The 26,259-nt window shown below is 46.7% G+C and overlaps 1 long non-coding RNA gene across 3 annotated transcripts; it reads right to left on the bottom strand.

Annotated features, from left to right (window-relative positions):
- Positions 1-770: 770 nt before the first annotated feature.
- LOC148001885 (uncharacterized) lies at positions 771-17,831 on the bottom strand. 3 transcript variants are annotated; one of them, XR_015636280.1, is made up of 3 exons: positions 17,575-17,712; positions 2,933-3,025; positions 771-1,546 (listed from the first exon to the last, which is right to left on the bottom strand). It is a non-coding gene; the product is annotated as an uncharacterized LOC148001885 (long non-coding RNA). The 3 variants fall into 3 exon arrangements; XR_015636278.1 differs by lacking the exon at positions 771-1,546 and having other exon boundaries at positions 2,896-3,025; positions 17,575-17,831; XR_015636279.1 differs by lacking the exons at positions 771-1,546; positions 17,575-17,712 and adding an exon at positions 14,115-14,351 and having other exon boundaries at positions 2,896-3,025.
- Positions 17,832-26,259: the final 8,428 nt, after the last annotated feature.

Genomic DNA, 26,259 nt, shown 5'->3' with positions numbered 1-26,259 from the left:
TTCCAGGGAAAGCTGAAGGAAAGACCTGTACTGGTCAGAAATGCTGCAGTGAACGCAACGCTGGTTTTTCTAGGGCTGGGAGAGGAGCTGTTAGCGTCCACTGGACGGGTCATTAGCATATGTACAGGTCAAGATTGTTTATGCGGTTCTACACTGTGGTAAAATATCGCTTGTTTTCTGGTCTGACAGGGTGTCACGTAGCCAGAGCTGGCTCTAAGTTCTTCATCTTTACAACGTGTACCATCGTTATGGTACGGATGCAACAAACAGACTCTTTAAAAGCACACAGGTCTGCATTCTTCCTTCTGTCACCTTTCTCTGCTGCTGGCACTAAGTGTTTCCCCTCTGCATTCCAGCCTGGCGTTTCTGTGCTCTCAAGTGTTGGTGAGCCAATGCTTCTGTGTCTTGTGCTGAGACTCTCCCTCACGCTGCCTTAGTCTCCCTGATGCTATTTATTTTTTTAACTGTGTATTTGTGTCATAGGAAGCCACATGGAATCCCAGAATTAACAGAAAGATTGCTTTAAGCTGAAGAAACATGAGGTTCAACAGATGTAAGCCTTCCTGGGTCTTCTTTATCTTACTGAGAGCAGGGAGACCTGGAAAGCAAGCTGCTACAAAGTCTTCTTCAAGTCACATCCTCTTGAAAGGGAGACTCAAATCTATGACAAATACCTTCCTAGCCTTGAAGGGACTGTGCAAGTTATCAGTATCAAAAGGGAATTGCAAGCATCAATCACTAACAAAATGGAGCCCGGAGGCTACAAGAGATGAGTGTGGAAGCATTTGATAAATTCCATGAGAAGGCAAAGGCAGCAGAACAGTTCCATCAAGGGAACTTGTACAAGGACACTTGCCTAACGGCAGCTGTCTATAGAGAGAGCCATCCAGCTCTGGCTGCAGGCACCCATGTGACACTGGTCTTTGCTTCAGAACAGCTTACATGAACTCCTTTGTTGCCTTTAAAAGCTCACCTCTGCACTAGCCTCCTTGGATGTGCGTGGATGCAGCAGAGTGTGTCTTGTAATCCTCTGCTGTTCTGCATAACTGGCCTCTCTGGTGTTCAATCTGGATCAACAAGCTAGGCCACATAGAACTATGGGGATAAACAGCACAGACTTGTTTATTCCCCTAAATGATCCATTCGTCTTTCTAAGCAGTTAGTTTTCTGTAAATGCCTTTCTGCCCCTGTTCTTTACCCACTGTAGTTAAAAGGCCTCAGATTCTAACCACTCCTTTTGAGCTGTCCAAGCATGCAGTCCTTCTCCATGGAGTTAAACCCTGCTCTCTGCTCTTAATCTGTCTTTTCAGGTTTAACTTGCAAGCCCCAGTTACAAAAGGGTTGTTCTCCCTTCACTGTCTTAGCTACTGTTCTTTTGCTGTGATAAAACACCATGGCCAAGGTAATTTATAGAAGGAAGCATTCAACGGGTGTGTTTACAGTTTCAGACGGATAGTCAGGGTCAAAATGGCCAGGAAGCTTGGCAGTAGACAGGAAGGCATGGTGCTGGGGCAGCAGCTGAGAGCTCACATCTGATCCATGGAAGCTGCAGGCAAAGAGAGAAACAAGCAAAGGGAATCGGGGGGAGACTGGACCTGTTGAAACCTCAAATACAGTCCCCAGTGGCACACCTCCTCCAACAAGTCCACACCTCCTAGTTCTTCCCAAACAGTTTCTTTAACTGGGACCATACATTCAAGCATTTGAGCCTATGAGGGGCACTCTCGTTCAGTCCACTATACTTGCCCTGCATGTGCATTTATTTGTTTATATCTTTAAAGTTTTATAGTTTTACACTTTCACATCTTGTGGTGATCCCCCCCCCCACCATGAAATTATTTTTGTTGCCACTTCGTAACTAGTTTTGCTACTGTTAGGAATCATAATGTAAGCATCTGTAGGGATAATGTTTCTATATAATATGTGAATATGTGTCCCTGGCCTTCCTTGCCTGCCCACGGCACCCTATGTATGGATAAAATAAAGGCAGGCAGCCTATAACACATGCAGGCAGGAGAAGATGGGAGTTCCGAGAGAGCTGGGAACTCTAGGAAAGACTCAGGCACGGGGAGATTCACCACCCAGTCTTGGAGGAAGCTGCAAACTGAGGAGACTATCCAGCCTTGTGGCAGACATAGAATAATACAAACAGGTTAGTAACAGTGAATGGGGAGTAAAGCCAGGCTAAGGGATAAGCATTTGTAAGCGAAAATAAGTCTCTGTCCTTATCAGGAGCTGGGCAAGCTTAGAAAAGCCCAAGCGGTTACAAATACCTGTGTTTTCTGATGGTCTTAGGCGATCCCTGTGAAAGGGACTTTTGACCCCTAAAGGGATCATGACCCACAGGGTGAGAACCACTGCCATAAAGTATCAGAACTCTTGATTGGTCCTCCTATTCTGAGGCACTCCTCCTCAGGTGGTAAAATGGTCAGGGTAATTTGAAGAACCTTACAAAGACAGTAACCAGAGAAGGCCCCTTTATCTTGGGTCTCTTTCCAAGAAACAGCCAACACTCAGGCTTTCCCATGCCTCATTGGTCAGAGCCATGCCATCTACTCTCTCCTAAGCCAGTGGCTGGCCTCTGGGGCTGAAATATCACTGACTCAGTTGATACCTGTGGAGGTGAGGGTGATCATTTTTTTTTTCAAGCCTCGAGAAGAAGGAATGGGTCCACAGAAATGGAATTTTGATAACAAGGAAGAGAGGAGAAATAGAAGCTGAGTGGTCCAACAGCTATCCATAGCAGTCTGGGAAGGTCCATGTCAAGAGGCCTAGCCTGTCTGGGTCACTGGTTTTCTCTACTACACTTGAGCCTGACCTGCACGCATGATGTAAGGACACCATCTGTCTTGGTTAGGTCTTACAGCTATGAACAGACACCATGATCAATGCAAGTTTTATAAAGGACAACATTTAATTGGGTCTGGCTTACAAGTTCAGAGGTTCAATCCGTTATCATCAAGGCAGGAACAGGGCAGCATCCAAGCAGGCATGGTGCAGGAGGAGCTGAGTTCTACATCTTCACCTGAAGGAAGCCAGGAACAGACTGAGCATCCTCAGGCAGCTAGGAGGAGTGTCTCCAAGCCCACCCCACATTGACACACCTCCACTAACAAGGCCACACCTTCTAATAGTGCCACTCCCTGGCCAAGCATACGCAAGCCATCACACCATCTTAACAAGACGCTTCCCTGATTCAGTGACGATGCATACTGACAGAAGCCCTGCATTACTTATTAATTATAACATTTTATTTTGAGATTACAATTACATAATTTCTCCCTTCCCTTTCCTCCTCCCAGGCCTTCCATATACCCCTCCTTACTCTGTTTCAAACTCACAACCTCTCTCTCATGAGCTGCTGTTAGATGTATATTTGTAGATGCATATACATTCCTCAATGCGGAAATGCAGCCTGCTTATTCAGTAGAATGTTACTTGTATGCTTGTTCTTAGGGCTGACCACTGGATAACCACCTGGTGTACTCTTCCCTGGGGGAAGGCTCTTTCTCCCACTCTCAGCTTCCTCAGTCAGCGACGGTTCTTTGTGTAAGGCCCAGGTCCTGTGGTGTTTCTTCCGTCCACTTTGTCGCGTCTACTGTTACGTTTACTCGGCTCACGTTTGGGCGGGCATGTTGATGAGACTTTATGGTGTAGCCTCTGAGATTACTAGGTGATAAATCTCAAACTGTCTGGCTCTTACTATCTTTCCACTCCATTTTCTACAGTGATCTCCGAGCCTCATGTGTGGGGGTTTTGAAGATGTATCCTCTAGGCTCCACTGCATTTTGACTGGTTGTGTAACAGGCTCTATTTGTTACAAAGAGAAGGGCCCTTGATGAAGAGTGAGGGCGACCCTTATCTGTGGGCGCAAGGACAAATATTTAGAGTGTAGTTAACGATATGTAAGGATTATGCTGGCTTAGTGAAGTGGGGGTTGTAGGTTCTCTTCCAAGATCCATGGCTTCACCAGCCCTGAGCAGTTGACTAGCTTTCTAGTACGAGGCATGGTTCCCCTCTCGTTGAGCATGTCTCAAGTCTAATCATAGAGGTGTAGGTAACCAACACAGTGTGCCTACCTCTTCTGCACCCTTAGGGTTATCCTGCCATTCGGGTCATTGGTGCAGTTCAGGCATCATAGCTGAGTAGGGCTGCTGGCTGCTTTCCTTGTTTGGAGACTTGTATGGTGCCTCCTGCTGCCATGTAAGCTAGTCTTCAGAAAAGAGGCTCTCACTCAGGTCAGTTCTGACTTAGGGGCCTTCAGGTCCTGCATGGTGCCTTCAACAGTAGACTTACCCTCCATCTCTCTGGGGGGAGGAGGGCAGTCAAGGCCATTAGCAGTAACCTGTACTATTTTAGAAGTCTCCTGGGGGGAAAGGGCAGGGGATAAGGGGTTTCCAGAGGGGAAACGGGGAAGGGGATAACACTTGAAATGTAAATAAAGAAATTATCCAATTAAAGAAAAAGAACAAAAAAGGGAAAAGAAAAAAAAAGTCTCTTGGACAACCCTGACAATGACTCAGAAGAGAACTTCTTTTTGGGGTTCCTGTTGTTAGGTGGTCTTTGGCTCTTGGAGGGCATACTGTCAGCCCAGGTGACAAAATTTCATTTGAGCCATATATGTACCTCTGTACACAGACGTGTGTGTATTGTGTTTTAAGGTAGGGAGTCAATAGCAGGATTCCTAGGACTTTTCAGATATCCTCACTGTTACTTTACTGTCTCCCATCCTTCTGTGTTTATCTCCCTCCCCCTTTCCTTATCAGAGACCCCTCCCTTTCCCACTGAAGGGAGACAGGAACCGATAAAGAGGTTTCTAAAGCCTTCTAATTGACAGTGTCCAGGAGAGACAACATAGCACGTTGCCAAGTGAGTGTTCGGAGATGGGCTTGTCAGGCCCTCCTGACTCAGGCCGCACTGTTTCTGCTCTGTGGTAGGTGGGGCTTCTGAATGCCCGCTTGGCCTTTGTTCCCCAGCTCCACCGGGACAGAGCCTGCCTCGCAGGAGCAGGGATGACTCCCACCCCTTTCCTTTCCAGTGAAATGTAATAAATATGAAAGTGAAACAAAACAGACAGACACAAAGCAGACTCGGGAGTTAGGAGAACGGGCTTTGATTAAAGCATGAGAGAGGGGAGCGGGCAAACAGGCTCTGCCCACCGGCACTCTGAGGAGCCGCGGCTGCTTTTAAATATGATTTGTTTATTGTCCATTCCCTACCCCCATCCTAATATCTCTTTCTAGCAGTTTCTCTAGTCATCCAGAGGCAGGAGAGAGAACTAAGAATGGGTCCGTCCCAAGAAACACCTCCTCCTCCCCACTACTGCCTAGGAACACACACCTACAGGGAACCCATTCTGATAGCCATTCCAGCTATGGGTCGTCTCAATGTATTCCTCTGCAAAGAGATTTAGTAAGTGACCGTGACCGTCTATGTACTCTCAGGGTTAGGGTCTCTTCCTCAGCCCCACCATGAGACTGGCAGCCCTAGCAGCTTGTGCTCCTCTGTGTGTGTGTGTGTGTGTGTGTGTGTGTGTGTGTGTGTATGTATGTATGTAGTATGTGTGTGCTTGTGTGTGGTATGCGTTATGTGTATATGTGCTCATGTGGTGTGTGTGTGTGTGTGTGTGTGTGTGTGTGTGTGTGCGCGCACCCATGTATGTGTGGTGTTTGTGTATGTATGTGTGTGTGCTGTGTTACTGTAATGACGGAATGTTGTTTTGAATGATGATGTTTTAGGTGGAGCTCCAACTAGATAACAGCGAGGAGGGTGGGAGACAAAGGGTAAGAGGAGGTGGCCATGGCTTGACTGTCCTCTCCGGAACCCACGGTCACATTCAGTCCTGTTGTAGCAGGGTTGGGGGGCAGAGGTGGTCAGGCCCCTTCACGAATGGCTTCCACCTTTGTGATTGCTTACTGAGAGACTAGGTCTGTTTTAAGATCTCTTCCCACCATTGTAGTCACACCCTTCCACTAGGTCTGACTAGAGGTCCTTACCAGAGCATCCTCTCCATTTTGGACTTTCCAGCCTCCATAACTATGAGCTGAGTAAACTTCCAGTGTTTATAATTTACCCAGTCCGTGGTGCCCTGTTACAGCAGCAGCCACTGGACAATAAGACCAAGGAGTTTGTAAAGTGTCCACATTGACTTTGAAATATTTACTGCCCAAGCTGTGGCTTCCAGAACGATCTAGAAACCCAGGCCCAGCTCTAAAGTCCCTTCAGACTTAAAACACTAATGCCCTACTCTCTCTTAAAATGAAAAGGGAGTCCTCTCTTCTAGAGCCATACAGTTCAACATGCGTGATACAGATATAGATAGGAAGTAGGAAGGGAAAACTTCTCTCTCTAAGCCCATTTCTTCTGCTTGCAATTTTTTAGGGAAACATTGACAGAGAACAGTGTAGGGAAAATATAACCAATACCCACCACTCCTTATCAGGGAATCACAATTTTTCACCCTTGTCTCAGGGACGTTCCTAAAGGAATAAAACCCAGCAGACAAAATTCAAGCTTTCTTAGTTTATCTTCCCAACTCTACTTTCTTGCTTCTATCTAGATTAAATCTATCATAAGCAGTACTCCCCAACCCATCAGAGCCTCTTGTTCATGAGCCATGCTCCCTAAACCTGTCAGTCAGAGCCTTTTGCTCATGAGCAGTGCTCCCTAAGCCTGTCAGTCAGAGCCTCTTGCTCATGAACAGTGCTCCCTAAGCCTGTCAGTCAGAGCCTCTTGTTCATGAGTAGTGCTCCCTAAACCTGTCAGTCAGAACCTCTTGCTCATGAACAGTGCTCCCCAACCCCTGTCAGAGCCTCTTGTCCTTGACCCCTTTCTGTTACTCTCTGTGCTTCTTGGCCACCATCAGGTCTGCCAAAGGGATTCCAAAGAAGGGATTAAGTCAAAGAATTCTGAGATGGGAGTTTACCCTGGGTGGACTTGATGCCTTAGAGTGTCTTAATTAGCATGAGGGTCCAGGGAGACACGGTGATGTTGGAGGTTGGTGACAGCAAAGCAAAGGCTGGTATGACATGGCTGTCTCTATCCATTTTCTGCTGCTGTACTGGGTAATCCATAAAAAGCAGACATCTGTTTTTACAGTCCTGGGGCTTAGGAAGTCCAAGGCCTAGGGGTGAGTATCTGGCAAGGGGTTTCTTGCTGTCCCGTTGCCCAGTGGAGAATGTCACATGAGAGAAAGAACATGTTGAGAACAGGAGGTGAAGGAAGATCTCTGAAGATCTCTTAAGAGTTAACCTACTCCCAAGACAACTTCATTAATGTATTCCCAAGGGCAGAGCCGCATAACTTAACTACCTCTCAGGGGCCCACCTCTTACTGCTGTGATTAAGCTTCCAGCATACATGCTTCTGGGGGATATTAAAGCCAAAAAGTCCAGGCTGCCTCTTGAATGTGTGAAACACAAGGGTCCTCCCCTAGGGTTCCTAAAATGAGCACAGCCCACTGCCCACTGCAGACTTCTGGCTCAAGAATTCCAGATCACAAATGCTGGGTTACTTCCCACTACCGTGCAAGGGTTGATTTGTTACAGTCAGGAGAGGAAACCGACAGTCAGTTGGGTGAGTTTCTACGGCCCCATTGCATTATGGTGGTGACGGTTGTTTTTGTTTTTGTTTTGTTTTTGAGATCGGGTCTCCCTTTGTAGCCTGGACCAGCCTTGAACTCCAATCTTCTTTCTTCAACCTCCTGAAAAGCTGAGATTATGGTCTGTGTGCCTTTAATATTTAGATTAGAGAATTAAAGCAACAATGACTTTCTGTTTGTCTTTTGGTTGGTTTGAGACAGGATCTTACTATGTAGCTCAGGCTGGCCTGGAACTCAACAGAAACCAGGCTAGCCTTGAACTCATGGGTATTTTCCTGCCTCTGTCCCCTGGATTAAAGATAGGTATCATTATGTTTGGCCCTAGAAGTGATAATCTCTATTTTTTTTAAAATTTATTTAATACTTAATAATAATTCTTCGGTTTCTGGGCAAACATCCCCCTCCCCCCTCCCCTCCCTTATGGGTGTTCCCCTCCCAACCCTCCCCCCATTGCCGCCCTCCCCCCAACAGTCTAGTTCACTGGGGGTTCAGTCTTAGCAGGACCCAGGGCTTCCCCTTCCACTGGTGCTCTTACTAGGATATTAATTGCTATCTATGAGGTCAGAGTCCAGGGTCAGTCCATGTATAGTCTTTAGGTATTGGCTTAGTCCCTGGAAGCTCTGGTTGCTTGGCATTATTGTACATATGGGGTCTTGAGCCCCTTCAAGCTCTTCCAGTTCTTTCTCTGATTCCTTCAACGGGGGTCCTATTCTCAGTTCAGTGGTTTGCTGCTGGCATTCGCCTCTGTATTTGCTGTATTCTGGCTGTGTCTCTCAGGAGAGATCTACATCCGGCTCCTGTCGGTCTGCACTTCTTTGCTTCATCCATCTTGTCTAATTGGGTGGCTGTATATGTATGGGCCACATGTGGGGCAGGCTCTGAATGGGTGCTCCTTCAGTCTCTGTTTTAATCTTTGCCTCTCTCTTCCCTTCTATTTTTTTTTTATGTTTTATGCATTTTCTTTACAAGCCTATGCTTTTGAAATCTTAATAACTTATCTAACAAAACAAGTGATGGATTCTGTTTTGAGACCACCCCACGGTTTCTGTCAGACTCTAAGACAAGTGTTGGATGTTTCTAATTTTCCACAGCAATGACCATCCTGGTGGTAAAGAAGTGCTTAGGCAGTGTATACTGGAGCAGGGCTGCTCACCCAGTGCTATCTTGAAGCAGGGAAAGCAACAGGAGGGGGCCAAGGACAAAACACCCTCAAAGGCACACCCTCAAAGGCACACCCTCAAAGGCACACTCTCAAAGGCACACCCCCTTGTGACCTATTTCTTCCAGGTACATCCTGCTTCTAAGGTTTCCACTAACTCCCAAAATAGTATCATCAGCTGCGAGCCAAGCCTTCAACACAAGCAATTCAAACTCTAACACATGTATGTGTTTCTGTATACACACAGCTACACATATGCACACAAACACACAAAGTCCACTAGACTCTCTTCAGGGTTCAGTCTAGAGATTTACTCCATCCTCCAGATTACAGAATACATTCAAGATAGCACGTGTGTACACATGACAGGGCTACCCAGGAGAGGGAGAGGATGCAGGGAGACAAGAGGAAGAAAGCTTTCCTGTTGACCTCAGTCCCTCAGTGTTTCCATTTCTGCAGTCATGTATTACTGTACTTAGAAATTCCAACCAGACATCTTTGCCTGCTAAAACAAAGATCGAAAGCCAGTGGTCTTTGGGCTAAATACAAACATGGGTTTTATTTGGCCTACACGGTGTTTTAAAAATATGGAAATACTCAGAGATATCCCATAATTAGGATCAATAATCCAAAATTCTAACTCCTCCTAAAAAATGGAAAAGTAGAAAATATTTCACCTGCAGTTTCATGTGCTAACCACAGAGCAAAGCTGGGCTGGTTTGTTCGTTTGTTCATTTGTTTGTTTGTTTGTTTGTTTGTTGTTTTTGACTTAAAGTTTATATGTGAGAGTGTTTTGCTTGCATGCAGATCTATGCCCCTGATGTCCCTAGAAGCCAGAAGAGTATGTTGGATCCTGTGGGATTGGAGTTACAGGTGGTTGTGAGCCACTACGTGGACATGGGGAACTGAAACCAGGTCCTCTGGAAGAGCAGGCAGTATTCTTAGCCGCTGAGCCACCCTTCCAGTCCCGGGGCTATTATTATCTTTAAGCAGAGCAAGTGTTTGCATGTTCTGCCATGGTCTTACTAGTTCCTTTTCTTAATGCTGTGACCAGATACCTGACAAGAAGCACCTTAAAGGGAAGGCATGATGACACATGCCTGTAATCCTCACATTCAGGAGGGTGAGGCAGGGGGTCAACCCAAGGTCATTCTCAACTCTATTGCAAGTCTGAGGCCATTGTAGCTACATGAGACCTTGTCTTAAACCAGCAAACAAAGTTGGACCGAGAGAGGAAGGAATCATCTGGGCTTACATTTTGAGGGGCGACAGTCTCCCTTTGTAGGTCAGCATGGCCCCTTGCAGCTGAGATGGGCAGAGCATGATGCAGCCAGTGGTGTTGGGCCCGTGGTCAGGAAGCAGAGGGCAGAGGCAGCTGGGGTTAGTATATAGCCCCCAAGACAGGGGACCACTCTTTGGGAACCACTTCTTCCAGTGAGACCTCGCCTTCTAGAGGTTCTACAACCTGCCAACTGAGGACCGTGTGCTCAAACTCAGGAGGCTCTGGGGGTTATTCCACATCCAAACCTAATAGCCCCAGCTTCTGTGTTTGGTCTGTCTCCCAGCCTCCTGTACCATTTGAGTTTTTCAACCACCAAGAGCTCCCAGATAAACAATGCTTAGACCTAAATTTCAACTTCAGATAGCAAAAATTCTGGGTAGGAAAAAGTCCCATACATTGCTGAGTATTTAATATTTCCCTCTAATATTAAATCCAGAAGTTCTAGATTTATTTTATGTCTACAAATGTTTTCGCTGCATGCATATCTGTGCACCTCATATATGCCTGGTGCTGGCTGAGGCCAGAAGACAGCATTAAACTCCCCAGAGCTGGAGTTCCATGAGGTGGCGAGGCACCATGGAAGTGCCGGGAGTCAGACCCAGGCCCTCTGCAAGAACAGCAAGTGATATCACACACTGAGCGGTCTCCCCACTTTCTAAATTTGGTGGTTCTGACTTCAGGTCTCCAGCTTTTACTGCCTGGCCTCTGCGACCCCAACTTCAGCTCCTGTTACTATCCTCCCCAGATCCCCTGCTCTGGTCCCATCAGAGTGCTGGCTAGCTTCCCGCACATGGTGTTTACATCCTTCCTGTCTGGGAAGCCCTGGTTTTGCTCCTCTCCGGTTATTCAACATTACAATATTGTCCCTTGAAGACAAATTGAAGTTCCAGGCCTGTTCCAGGAACAGTTCTCTTCTTTGACCCCTGCACACTGTCTGCCCCCACACTCTGCTGGCAACATGCCTTTGACCTCTGACTCCTGCACACTCTCTGACCCCACACTCTGAGCCTTGACCCCTGTACACTCTCTGCCCCCACATTCTGACCTCTGACCCCCTACACACTCTCTGCCCCCACACTCTGCTGGCAACATGCCTTTGACCTCTGACCCCTGCACACTCTCTGACCCCACACTCTGAGCCTTGACCCCTGTACACTCTCTGCCCCCACATTCTGACCTCTGACCCCCTACACACTCTCTGCCCCCACACTCTGTTGGCAACATGCTTTGACCTCTGACCCCTGCATACTCTCTGCCCCCACATTCTGAGCCTTGACCCCTGCACACTCAGCCCCAACACTCTGACCCCTGACCCCTGCACACTCTCTGCCCCCACACTCGCTGGCAACACTCACTTAACCTCTAGCACTTTGTGTTTTGAAAAATAATTCAAACATTTTTATATCCAAATTTATTTTAAACTATTTTATGCATATGGGTATTTTTGCTTGCATATATATATATACCACTTGTGTGCCTGGTACCCCCAAGGCCAGCAGAGGACATCAGGTATCAGATCCCCTGGAACTGGAATTACAGCTGCTTGTGAGCCACAGTGTGGGTGCTGGGATTGAACCTTGGTCTTATGGAAGAGCGTCCAGTGTACTTAGCTACTGACTGACCTTTCAATCCCAAACCTGTCATTTTGAAGTGCAGTGCTGTCATTTTTCTACAGGGCTCCTCCAGCTGGCTTATAACCATGAACTCATACTCACTGCCTTTGTACATGGGAGGCAGCTCGTAAGAGGCCCTTCATGCCAGGGTGGTACCTTAGCTCACTTGTCTTCCCAAAGGTGATTCATTCAGATAGCTAACCATGGCTGAGGAGATGATTCCCCCTTGAGAGCACTCAGTTCCTCTGGACACTTCCATCCCCAGAACCCATGCCAGGAGGTTCATGGTGGAACTCCAGACCTAGCATATCCAACACTTTCTTCTGGCCCCACACATGCCCAAACACACAGAGAGACAAACATACATACATAAAAATCAGACACAAAATAACTATTTGACAATGAAAAATAAAACAGCTAATTAACTGAGCTCAAGTTACTATGCCAATGTCTGCGTATTTCTAGAAGCAGAATGGTCCTGGGTCCTCGCACTGTCAGCTTTCGTGTCTGGTGTGCAGTCTCTGCTCCCTAGGTGTCGGGTCTTCACCTGCTAGAGGGGAAGAATAACTTGCTTGGGCCTGTTTTATAAGGACACCCATCCCATTCCGGGAGACCATGTTCAACTTCATTCAATCCAATTAAGTTCTAAAGATCTCGCTTCCTAATTCCACCATGGGTGGAGGGATTTCAACACATAGATCAGAGAGAGGGGAGGGTAGACACAGCTCTTCAGTCCGTGACAGTAAAGTTTCCTAACGTTCATGACTCTGTGGGTTGGGTGGATGGTTCTGGCCTGGACTGGTTTGGTTGGGTAGGACCAGATATTGTAGGAGGGCTTCATTCACATCTGGGGTCTCACAGAACTGGAGCCTCTTGTTCTCAAGGAGGCTGGCTTGTCCCCACAATGGCAGAAGGGTTCCCAGCAGAAGTTCTGCCTCTGTCACATTTGTTACCTTTCCTTGAACTCGTAACAATCCTCCTGCATCAGCCTCCCAAGAGCTGAGGTTACAGATGTGAGCCACCACCCTGCTGATGTGCCTGCTGAGACTTGTTTAATCTAAACTGTGGAAGCTCTTCTTAAAAAATTATTTTAGATTATTTTATGGCTGTTTCGCCTGATGTATGTGTTTGTACCAGGAGTGCCTGGTGCCTGGTGAAGTTACAAGAAGGGCGGTTGGATCCTTGGAACTGAAGTTCCGGATGTTTGTGAGCAACCTCGTGGGTGCTGGAAACTCTTAACCATGGAGCTGCCTCTCCAGCTTTCAGACATTTTTTTAAAGCCACGCCTTCTTTACTGACAACCTGCTTCAGCCTTTACAGCCTTTATCTCATCCTTAAAATGCTAGGGAGCTGGAGATTAAGAGTGAAATCAACATGAGGAGAGTGCTGGGGGTGGTGGGAGCATCCGAGCCCTCAGAACTTCTGAAAACGGATTCCTAATCAGCTCCAGGAGAAATAGATTAGAACAAGAGACTCTTAAGAGCTAGAGTTGAGCCATACACTCTCTTAACTCCTGAGAATGTCAAGAATTTACCAAGATTATATAAAGGTGGATTCCTGTGGGCAAGAGAGGGAGAGCTAGGGAGAGGAAGCTGAGACAAATCTTATGGATAACACAGAAGCACAGGCAAGGTCAGCTTCCTAATGAGTGGAGCTCAGTGTAAAATTGAATCCCAAGATAAAGATGATTAGAAATTTCAAGATGGTAACTGCAAAGCACAGAGATCAGTGCAACACACACACACACACACACACTCTAACATACACATACACACTCACACACTCATATACACACTCACACACATACACACACATACTCACATTCTCTCACACACATACACACATACACACACATACTCATACTCACATACACATTCACACACACACACTCCTCTCTCCTCTCTCTCTCACAAACTCTCTCTCTCTCTCTCTCTCACACACACACACATACAAACACACACACACTCTCTCTCTCACAAACTCTCTCTCTCTCTTTCTCTCACACACACACTTGCACACTCTCACACACTCCCACACACACAACAACTTCTGACTGAGGCAGTACCTGCCTGTCCAAGATTGAATGGTCTTCCAGAGGAGAATGCCTCTCTGTCCACCAGCTTGCACTGAACTTATTCAGTGTTTAGTGAACACCTCCCCTGAGCAGGCACAGTGGATGGAGAGAGCTAGTATGTTCCTGGGTTCCTGAGTTCATCCAGACCTGCAGTAAGATCTACTCATGTCTCAGGCAGGCCCCAGACCCAGGCAGGAAGAGAGACCATAGCTGTAGCTGAGGTAGATTTTCAGTTCTTTAGTATGGTTCAACTTCAGTCCCAGTTCCAGGTTCCCAGTGTTCTTTGTAGTATTCTGCTTGGACCAAACCTCAACCTAGCATAACTCAGTATCCATTTTTCAAGACAAGACATTTCGCCTCCTGCCACCAGACCCAGACACCACCAACCTGAGTTCCAATGCTTGCTGCTGAAACCTCCAAATGCTGTTAGCTGTTTGACCACCCTGAGGTGGGTTTGGGTGATCCTAATGGTGGCCTTCTTACATTGGCTTCCCTAGGTGGTCTTTGCGTTCATCTCTCCTGTAACAAGTCCTAACCTTCCTTGCTTTTATGTCCTGCCACTTGCTCATTCCTTGACTCTGTGACGATGCATGGATTTGGATTCCCAGCTAATTGACCCTCAGCAAGGATTAAAGATGCGGCTGCTAAGGTTTTGAGAGCCTTCATGTTTGTCAGAATGACGTGAATCTAGCCTCTTTCCTACTGGGAACAAAAGTCTTTGGCCTCCTGCCAAGATCTTAAGGGACAGTTTGTGAAAGAATGGTCATGGGACTAAACATGAAGAGAAAGTAGACATTTGAAAGCACCATCTGCTTTGCTGGTGGCTCCAACCCCAGGGCCATTTTGAATGTTCCCTTCTACCTGGGTGCTGGGGACCCTGCTTGGCAAACAGCCTTCATAACCAAAGACCTCCAGGCAGATTGATGCTTCAGAATGCTGACAGTAAAGTGGCAGATGACCAAGGAGAGTCCTTAATGTATCTTTCTCCTCTCCTAAACCAGCATTTTAGAATTCCTGAAGCCTTAATGGGGAGGAGTTGGAGGGTAGGATGGGAAGTGAGGAGGTTGGGGGAGTAGGTGTTAGCGTGTGGTTCTGCGATGTCATGTTGAAAGACCCAGAGTAGATGTTTCCTCGTAGGGCGACCAAGTCACAGTGGGTAGAACCACTGGCCTCTTGAGGAGTGTCCCTGTGTCTTAGTTTCTTTTCCTGTTGCTATGAGAAGGTAGCCTGGAGAAGCCACTAAAAGGAGGATGGTGTATCCTAGCTCACCGTTCAGGCAGGCTGCACATCAGGGACAGCAAAGCAGCAGGAGCATGAAAGGGCCACTCACAGCTCAGTCACAGTCAGGAACTTAGGGATGAGCCACTGTGCTCAGCTGGCTTTCTCCATTTTATACATCCCAGCATCCTCTGCCCAGCATAGTCCTCCCACATCAATAACCTAAAGATAATCCTCCACAGGCAGGGCTGGAGGTCCATCATCTCTCTGGTGATTCTCTCAAGCTATTAACATGGTCACACACCCAATAGCAAAGAGTCAGCCCAGAGGGTTCATTCCCCTTAGGACCTGAGAGGACCTCAGTGTATAAGCATGGGGTTGCCTCTGAACACATGCAAGGGGAAAATGGAACCTGGCACGTGGGGAGGCCAAGCAGAAGAATGGACAATGAGGACAGAAGCCAGGGCACAATGCCAGGACCTTTGCATCCACAGACCATTATGTCCCTGTATCTCAAAAGTGTACCAGGTTCATCGTATAAAGATCAGGCCTCTGAGAGGGTACAAATGGAGTAAGTCTTTAGGTTTTTGTTTTTATTTTTCTTTAAGAAATTTGAATGCAATTAATATTGATATCTTAATTTTTGATGTCAGTAACTAATTAATGACAAATTAATTAGCTAATGGGAGGAGGGAGGCAGCTTAACTGACTTCAGCAAAAATTTTAAACCCTAGAAAATATATGCCTTTTAATCTTGTGAGACAGAAGTTTCATGGGCAACTTGAGTCCAAAGTAGTAGGCATTTGGAAAGGCAGAACGTGAGTCTGACCTTTCAGGGTGTTAAGTTCTAACTACAGAGCATTTACTGGGTGCCAGGCACTATGCAAAGGTCAGAGAACAATATGAGCACTTCAGGTCAAAGGCGGTTAGACAGCAGACATTAGAGAAAGATCAGGGCCCCCTCCAGCAAATGGTGATCACTCCGTATCTCTGTGCAGGGCAGCAAATGGGTGATATGAGAGCAAGTGAGGACTTAGTAAAGTCTAAATATGCGGCACTGAAGATAGAGTCTATACTGAAGATACAGAGTCCACATTGAAGAAGGAACAGTGTCTGCACTGGAGAAGAAACAGTGTCTGCACTGAAGAGGAAACAGTGTCTGCACTGGAGATACAGCACCTGCAGTGAAGATACAGTGTCTGCACTGAAGATACAGTGTCTGCACTGAAGATACAGTGTCTGCACTGAAGAGGAAACAGTGTCTGCACTGAAGAGGAAACAGTGTCTGCACTGAAGAGGAAACAGTGTCTGCACTGGAGAAGAAACAGTGTCTGCACTGAAGAGGAAACAGTGTCTGCACTGAAGAGGAAACAGTGTCTGCACTGGAGATACAGCACCTGCAGTGAAGATACAGTGTCTGCACTGAAGATACAGTGTCTGCACTGGAGAAGAAACAGTGTCTGCACTGAAGATACAGAGTCCACATTGAAGAAGGAACAGTGTCTGCACTGGAGAAGAAACAGTGTCTGCACTGAAGAAGAAACAGTGTCTGCACTGGAGATACAGAGTCCACATTGAAGAAGAAACAGTGTCTGCACTGAAGAAGAAACAGTGTCTGCACTGGAGATACAGCACCTGCAGTGAAGATACAGTGTCTGCACTGAAGATACAGTGTCTGCACTGGAGAAGAAACAGTGTCTGCACTGAAGATACAGAGTCCACATTGAAGAAGGAACAGTGTCTGCACTGGAGAAGAAACAGTGTCTGCACTGAAGAGGAAACAGTGTCTGCACTGGAGATACAGTGTCTGCACTGGAGAAGCAACAGTGTCTGCACTGGAGAAGAAACAGTGTCTGCACTGAAGATACAGAGTCCACATTGAAGAAGGAACAGTGTCTGCACTGGAGAAGAAACAGTGTCTGCACTGAAGAGGAAACAGTGTCTGCACTGGAGATACAGCACCTGCAGTGAAGATACAGTGTCTGCACTGGAGATACAGTGTCTGCACTGGAGAAGCAACAGTGTCTGCACTGGAGAAGAAACAGTGTCTGCACTGAAGAGGAAACAGTGTCTGCACTGGAGATACAGCACCTGCAGTGAAGATACAGTGTCTGCACTGAAGATACAGTGTCTGCACTGGAGAAGAAACAGTGTCTGCACTGGAGATACAGAGTCCACATTGAAGAAGGAACAGTGTCTGCACTGGAGAAGAAACAGTGTCTGCACTGAAGAGGAAACAGTGTCTGCACTGGAGATACAGCACCTGCAGTGAAGATACAGTGTCTGCACTGAAGATACAGTGTCTGCACTGGAGAAGCAACAGTGTCTGCACTGGAGAAGAAACAGTGTCTGCACTGAAGAAGAAACAGTGTCTGCACTGAAGATACAGAGTCCACATTGAAGAAGGAACAGTGTCTGCACTGGAGATACAGCACCTGCAGTGAAGATACAGTGTCTGCACTGGAGAAGAAACAGTGTCTGCACTGGAGAAGAAACAGTGTCTGCACTGGAGATACAGCACCTGCAGTGAAGATACAGTGTCTGCACTGGAGATACAGCACCTGCATATATCCCTGTTTTCGCCATCTAACCCAAGCAGCTTAATGAAGTGAAGGTTCACCCCACTTACTATTCGAGGGTAAGGGCCACACTGGAGGTCTGGAGGGGAAGTCTCCACAGCAGGACCTTTCTTTTCAGGCCAGGACCCCAGCTTGTAGAACGTGCCTCCCATACTCAGGGTGGGTCTTCCTTCCTCAGTTAAACATCTCTGAAAGTGAAAAACACCCTCAGACACACCCAGAGGTGTGCTCCCATGGCGGTTCTAAATCCAGCCAAGTTGACAATGAAGGTTAGCAACCAGAGTCCTACATTGAAGGAACAGCTACCAAAGGCCAAGGACGGATGCTTTAGGGATCAAATGGGAGAGAGTTCAGGGAAGTCTGGTGACAATACGTGCGGCAGCAGATAAGTCCGAGCCAAGCAGGAAGGACAGAGATTAGCTGCATGCACCCTGTGGGTCATATTCAGTGTGCATCATCCTGTAGGCTGAGACGTAGGCAGAAGTAGTATAAGCAAGAAAGGAGTGGAAGATACTTCCAGAGAGACTGGTCATGGGGAGGAGGGAGTCTCTCTGCTCAGAGAAGACAGAGGAAGGGAGACCAGAGAGGAGGTGGTGGGTTAGTCAGGAGAACAAGGGTTGGGGGGGGTAGCAGGTTGGTTGGGGAAAGATGATGGGTTAGTTAAGAAAGGATGGTGGGCTAATTGGGGAGAAGGGGCAGAGACTTTTAAAAAAGGACATGTTAGCAGCAGCTCATGTCAAAGCTGTGTAGTGACAAGCAAGATTGAAGGTGGGAGTATCATTTGGGGCCATGGGGACTTTTATAAAAACTGTCCCTTGAGGCTATTTATTTTAGCAAACACTTTCCCATTACTCCCTCTGGCCCCAAGAAGCACTTTCTATTTTAGGACTGATAAAATGGCTGACATTTCCTGAGACTGAAATTGCCTTTTGTCTCTGTAAGGATGGAGTCTATATAGTAGGAGTCATGGTTGACTTTTATCTGGTTTTGAGGCAGGGTCTATTCACGTAGCCCCTAGATGGCCTCCCAATCCTCCTGCCTCTGTCTCCCTAGTACTGAGATCACAAACATCTAGCACCACAAACAGCCACACTTCTCTTCTGAGACCCATGTCCACAGGATTCTCTGTGAGCTGTAGCAACGGGGGGAGGTCTGTAATTGTAGCAATCCAGTGAGTTTTCTGGAAATTCTTGAAATCTGGTGGCATGAGCAGTTGCTCAAAGGAGCAAGAATCCAGTTCTGCATGAGGAAATGTTCAACCTGCTGCACAAGTGCCCAGGAATGCCAGATCAGCCCACTTCCCAAAGGGTTTGTGAGAGAACACTGTCCTCACAGGAGAAGCTGGTCTGTGAGGAGAAGGCCACCGAGGGGTGACTTCTGCTCTAATGCCCAGTCCCTGGGGGACTCACTGGGAGTTTTAACGTCTTTTTGACTCTTACACAATCTCTCCAGTTCTTACATAGTACAGCACAGCTTGACCCTGGTGATTACAGGGTGAACCTTCCAGCCAGCAGGGGCTTGAGCTCGGCCCTGTGCATGGGCTGGTTCATCAAGAGGCCAGCTAAGGTCTTGGTCTTGTATGAAAAGGCCAACTGGCTAGGCACACCCTGCCGTCTGCTCTCTCTGCTCAGGTAGTAAAGGGAACCAGGAGAGATGGTGTGATCAGCTCATCACAGCCCACTTTCTTAAACTGCACTGTGTCTCCAGAACAGTGAGGAGGTATTGATCAAGCAACTTGGGAATGAGGCAGTGTAGGAAGGCAGGGAACACTGACAAGTAGGAAAGGAAAGAGGGGTAAGGAGTGAAGATGTTTGAAACCCACTGTGTGTGTGCATGGAAATGTCACAGTACAACCATCAGTATGGGGCATATGAAACACATGCAAATAAGACGCTGAAAGGTGAGGGATGGCTCAATGTTTAAGAGCACTGGATGCTCTTGCAGAGGGCCTGGGTTTGGTTCCCAGCAGCCACATGGTAGTTCACAGCTATCGGTAACTCCATTTCCAGGGGATCCAGTGTCTGGCCTCTGCAGGTACCAGGCACACATGTGATACATACAACATATATGCAGACAAAGAGTCATACATACAAGATAAAATAAAAATAAATGAACGTTTTAAAAAATAACACACACACAACACACACACATGCACACATGCATGCACACACACACACACACACACACACACACACACACACACACGCACATGCACACATGCATGCCAGTATTAAGGAGGCAGAGGCAGGATGATTTCTGTGAGTTTAACCCTCTTAAACATAGTAGACTCCAGGTCAGCCAAGGACAAAGAGTGAGACCCTATCTTCCAAAGACAAAACCAACGAAGAAAAGAAAACTGTGGGGACATGGGAAGGGAAAGGATTCCCTCATCCAGAATCTCGTTGAATCCTTACCAACCAAGAATCCAGAATTTCCACACAAGTATCAAAATTTTCTGTGAAGGTCCCAACTTAGAGACAGACAATGTCCTTCCATATATGGGTAGTTTTCGTGGCAATAACAATGAAGACCCTGGTAAGGCCTCATTGCTTTTCCGGATGTGTTCTAGAAACAGATTAATGACCTCTCTTACAGTGGAGATAGCCTCCTTCCTGTGACCCCTATCTTATCCACTGAAATCCTGCCTGGTGCCCTCAGGATCCACCCTGTGGCCTCATCTAGGTTCCTTAGCAACCCTTTGGAAGGAACAGCTTTGAACATGACCTAGAACAGAATTCCCAGCTACAGTGAAGACTGTGGAGAGTGGGTCTCTCAGAGCTGTCAGGCACACCCTCGCCCCCTCGAATGTCTGTGCTCACACAACTCTAAACAAACACGCAGCTCTGCTTCACGCAGGCCCATCGAGATTCTTTTCTGCACTGAACTGAGGATTCCGTTTTACCTGAGACAAAGAGAACCACTCGGGCCATTGGTGGTGACAATGTGGAGCTGTCTTTCTCTGCCTGCTGCCTCTGGTGGGAGCAAACACCTTGAGGCCTGTGTCCTGTGGGACAGCCCTGGCAGACACAGCCTTCCTGCTAACAACAGAAAAGCCTGTCTGTCTGCTGCTGGCTCAGAACTCTCTGCCGCACAGCTTCATTTTCCTCTGAGCAGCTGTCGGGCCGCAGGGAAAAGCCTATTCCTTCCCTCCTTACGTGCTCTTCCCACATTCTTGCCTTCACTCACCCACGGCCTTCCCCCCCTGGCAGCCACCAGGGCTCTCTTCTCCCTGCCTCAGCAGAAAGGCTTTGTGGTGGTTGTTTATGTTCACAGGTGGACAGATTGCCTTTCACTGCAATGGACTCTGTCACAAGGATTTAACTGGACATTAACTTTCAAGGTTTACTGAGCAACTATAAACAGAGGATAGCAGTCAAGAACAGGTGACACAGAGGCAGATCAAAGCCTCACTCCCAGAGTGTGACATGGGATAAACTTCTTCACCTTACCAGGCTTCAGTTTCTGTTCCGTAAAGGAAAGCCCCTGTGTGTGTGTGTGTGTGTGTGTGTGTGTGTGTGTGTGTGTGTGTCTGTGTCATCTGTCTGTGTGTTGGTGTGTGTATATGTCTGTGTGTGTGTGTGTTGGTGTGTGTCTGTGTGTCTAGGTGTCTGTGTGTCTATGTGTGTGTGTCTGTGTTTCTGCGTGTCTGTGTATGTATGTGTCTGTGTGTGTCTATATGTGTGTGTCTGCTTGTGTGTGTGTCTGTGTGTGTGTCTGTGTGTGTGTGTCTGTGTGTGTGTATGTGTCTGTGTGTGTCTATATGTGTGTGTCTGTCTATGTGTGTGTGTCTGTGTATGTACGTGTCTGTGTGTGTGTGTATCTGTGTATGTATGTGTCTGTGTGTGTGTGTGTCTGTGCGTGTGTCTGTGTATGTGTGTGTGGGAGTCTGTGTGTGTTGCCATGGCGACTGTGGAAGACAATGCATATTCTCATTCAGCATCACCTATGACAAGTATCTGCAAATCCTTTATCTGCCGATCAACATGTATGTAAAAGGCCTTGTTCATTAGAGGCCTTTGTATGCCGGTTGCAAGTACAGAGAAAGGTTTGTTTGGTTTTGTCAAGTTTTTCATTTTTGTTGTTTTGTCTGTTGGGGAATAGAGTCTTGCTACATAACCCAGGCTGTCCTGTTCTCCAACCTCCCAAGTTCTGGGATTGCAGATTTGAGGTATCGTGCCAGGACATTTTCTCATTATGAAAACTTTGAGATGTGCAGTCGAAAGAACTGTGTGAATGACAGTCTTACACGTTGCTTGGAGGTCTGATGGCTTACATTTTATCATATATAAGTATCTTTCCGAACTGTTTCAATGTAAGAGGTAGAGACCAATTAAAACACATGACTACACATCTCTTGAAAAAGAAGACGTTCTCCTACCTATTTCCTTTATTTTGCTTTAGAAAAACTGACAATAGCTACCTAAGCTCACCTGTTCTCAGGCCATGTGTAACATGTTCCTGTAACATTCAGCAATGTCTTCTGAAAGATCTTTTTGTTTTCCAAACAAGAGTCAGTCAAAACCAGACATGGTATCTGAAATATGGTCACTTGGAAACTGAAACAGAAGGATCTCAAGGTTGAAGCCAGCCTCAGCTACCAAGAGCTAACCTTGGCTACCAAGTGAGCGAAGGCTGGTGTCAGTTAACAGCCAGAGGCTGTCTCACACGCACAAAAATTCCAGTCAACTCCCTAACCCTGATTTAGTCAGGATATTATTTCTCCTCTGTTATTATAGGGCATAGCCGTAAGGATGCTTCGAGGCCCACGTGATTACTGATTTAGCTATACGAGCTCCTGGCTGCAGACGCCTCCACCAAGGCCATGCTCTTAGAGCAGGCCCTGAGACACAGGTGCACAGCTGGGCTATGGGACTTGCTGGTTATTGATTAGCCTTACTACCCAGTACTTGACGTCATCTAGCTTTTGTTGTTGTTGTTGTTGTTGTTTTGTGTTCCCTGTTCTTGAACCTAATATGAAGGTGATCAATAAAAGAGTATAGAAGGGGGGGCAGCTATGGCAGCACACACTTGTAATCTCAGGAGCTGGGAGCTACAGACAGGATGATCAAAGTTCAAGGTTATCCTCTGCTATACAGAAAGGTTGACTTTAGCCTGGGTCACATAAGACCCTATGATGTTTATAAAAAGATACAAAGAGGATATGTCCCGGGTTTTGGCACCAATGTTGTGTTTATAAAAAGATAAGGAGAGAGGGATATGTTCTGTGGAGGTCTGAGGAAAGGGGGTGCCTCAGTGGGGCCATGCTGAGGCATCCCTTCCCCCTGAGGGACCAGCCACCCTGCATAGTATAGACTAGAATAGGATAGAATAGAGTTTATTCAGGGCATGGGGAGGGGAGTTAAGAGAGTAGTAGGACAGAGAGAGAGAAATAGAGAAATGGAAGAGGAGAGGAAGAGAGGAGGAGAGGAGAGGCTGGCATGAGCATGTGGAGAGAAGGGGGAGGGGAATGGGGAGAGAAGGAACAAAGGGGCAAGGCAGAGTAAGAGCAAGAGAGTGAGGAGAGGACAAGCAGCCCCCTTTATAGTGTCAGACATACCTGGCTGTTGCCAGGTAACTGTGGGGGTAGAGCTTAGACAGAATGCTAACAACCAGTGCGTATGGATAGATAGATAGATAGATAGATAGATAGATAGATAGATAGATAGATAGATAGATAGAGAGATAGAGAGATAGAGAGATAGAGAGATAGAGAGATAGAGAGATAGAGAGATAGTGAGATAGATATAGATATTAATTTAAACATGGATGGAAAAGGATGGCAGACAGGGAGAAGCCTGACTTCAGGGAGGAGACCCCTCCTTCGATCTGAGGAGGGTGGTTTCACCGAAAGACACTGTATTAGTCACCTTTCCCCTTGCTGTGACCAAACACTGACAAAAATGGTTTCAGGAGAGAAGTGTTGGTTTTGGTTCATGCCTTGAACCCGCAGTCCACCACAGTGAGGAAGGCAGTCGCAATCAGGAGACGGATGGGTGTTTATTTACTCCAGCAGCCAGCATTCCCCACCTCAGGTAAGCTAATCTAGAATCCTCCGCACAGGCGTGCCCAGAGGACTTGGCTCGAAGGTGATTCTGGTGGTTTAAATAAGATATGTTACCCCCACCTGCCCCCCACACTCCCTCACACACACCATAGGCTCTACTCTTTGAATACTTGGTCCCTAGTTGGTAGACCTGTTTGAGAGGTTTAGGAAGTATGGTCTCACTGGGAAGAAGTAGGGTGAACTTTGTAGTTTAAAACCTCACCTATGTGCACTCTGCTGTCTGATTCCTGTTTTTGATGTAAGCTCTCTGCTCCAGATGCCCTGGCTTCCCACCATGATGGACTCTTGCCCTCTGGAACCGAAAGCCAAAATCAACTCCCCCTTGCATAAGTTGCCTTTGGTCATGAGGTTTCATCACAGCAACAGCAGAAGTAACGGAGATTGCTGGGAATGGTGACACACAGCTTTAATCCCAGCGCACCAAAGGCAGAGGCAGGCAGATGTCTGTGAGTCTGACACTGTGCTGTACATAGTAGATTTCCGGGCAGCCAGGGCTACACAGAAAAACTCTATCTAAAAAAAAAAAAAAAAAAAAAAAAAAAAAAAAAAAGAAAAGGAAGTGACTCTGGTCTTGTCAAGCTGACAGTTAACATAAACCCCAGATGCCGTCTTCCTTCCTGGGCTCCCCTAGACATCTCAGAGACAAGACGGACATCTGGCATTATCTAAATAGGAGCCTGCCCTGGATTGTCTTTTCCTCCAGTCACCCTAACAGTTGACTCCCACGTGATTCTACACACAGAGTGAGATTTCTGAGCTCAAAATGAATCAAGGGGAGTTGGCGTGCTGCTGAGAGGGTGGGCCGTCCAAAATGGGTGCGCTCCACGGAGGGGAGCAGACTCTCAGCTGCAGGTCTCAGCCTTGGTCTCTGCCCTCCAGACACAACCAATATTGGTCCAAATTTCAGGTCTGGGTCAAATGGCGAGCCGAACATTTTGAGAAGCTAACTGAATGTTGTGTACACAACTGTTATCTCAGCACTGTAAGCTGATGCAGGAGGATCATGGGTTTGAAGTCAGTCTGGATTAAAAAAAAAAAAGAAAAAGAAAAAGAAAAAAGAAACAGAAAAAGAAAAGGAAAAAAGAAAAAAAGAAAGAAAACTTTTCTCAAAAGAAAAAAAGTTGAAGCACTAAGCCCTGGGTTTTCTACACAGAAGCCTGCCTGATTCTCATTCCTGATTGACCTCAGCACCCTGTCTCCCTGTCACCTCTCCTTGCCCAGCTGTTGGCTTCCAGTCAAAACACACACAACCATTTAATTATTAAACTGGGCAAACCATTGCTAGGGCGTTTCACTATGGAGTTTTTATGCATGTGCACACCACAGATAATTGCTTGGCCTTCTGACTTTCTTGTTCTTCTCTGTATTTTTCTGGGCCCTGTCCCTCTCCCTTTGTGGAGATGACCATAAGTGATCTCATCAGGGAATTGATTGCTAAGGACTTTTTGGTTCTCTTCTTTGAAGGTGTGTGTGGGGAAATGTTTGGCTGCAGTGGACAGCTTATGTTCACAAGTAAGTGAGTGACCTTGGCCATGGAATGGATCTGTGACCAGGAAAAGGACCAGGGTTTGTATTTGGTGATGGTTTTACACCTTGCTGTCAGCAGAGACATTTACAAGCTTGCTGACAGCCCAGGGCTCCAAGAACCATCATGGTGATGTGGCACAAGTAAATGCATCCTATTTTTATTTTAATACTAGGGAGGAGAAGCTGAAAGATCAAACACAGAGGAGAATGGATTTGAGAGACACTATTCAGAGTCACTGTGTGTGTGTGTGTGTGTGTGTGTGTGTGTGTGTGTGTGTGTGTGTGGTTGTTTTCTTCTTTTGTTATGTAGTTCAGACTTGCTTTGAACTCCTATTCTTTCTGCCTCAGACTCTTGGGTACTGGGATTATAGACATGTGCCATCATGCTTGGACTTTTCCTTGCTGTAGCTGGCTTTTTTCCCCTTCCTTTCTTCCTTCCTGTTTTAATGTGTTTATTATTTCTTAGAGTGCTAAGGATAAAGAAACTAATAACACATATCTTCAGCCCTCTTGGAACTCAGGAAATCTAGAAATAAGGAAGAGAGAGAGACAGAGACAGAGACAGAGAGACAGAGACAGAGAGAGACAGAGAGAGAGACAGACAGAGAGAGACAGAGACAGAGACAGAGAGAGACAGAGAGACAGAGAGACAGAGACAGAGACAGATAGAACATTGGTACACTCAGGGTTTCCTGATCTTGTTTGGAAGGGACATGGGAAGCCTCCTGAAAGAGATAATTGGGTGACTGACTGGAAGCAAAGCTGGGCCCAAGGCCTCTCCTCTCAACAGACCAAGACATTCAATGTCATTTAAGAGCAGCAGACAAAGGGGATGAGGTGGAGGGCTTTATGGTTGTAAGCCTTCCATAGATGGAAGATGTATTAGTCAGGGTTCTCTAGAGTAACAGAACTTATAGAATGGACACACACACACACACACACACACACACACACACACAGAGAAATTATTAGAATTACTTATAGGCTGTGGCCCAGCTAGTTCACCAATGACAGTCTATGAATGGAAGGTCTAAGAGTCCAGTAGTTTTCAGTCCACAGGGCTGGATGTCTCGCTGGTCTTTGGTATACACCTGAATCCTGAACAAGCGGTTAATGCCAGTGAAGGAACTGATTTGCTATTTGA

Source organism: Rattus norvegicus, chromosome 13, assembly GCF_021556685.1.
Source record: "Rattus norvegicus strain SHRSP/BbbUtx chromosome 13, alternate assembly SHRSP_T2T, whole genome shotgun sequence".
NCBI lineage: Eukaryota > Metazoa > Chordata > Mammalia > Rodentia > Muridae > Rattus > Rattus norvegicus.
The sequence above is the reverse complement of the archived record's forward strand: the minus strand, read 5'-3'. Positions and strand labels throughout refer to the sequence as shown.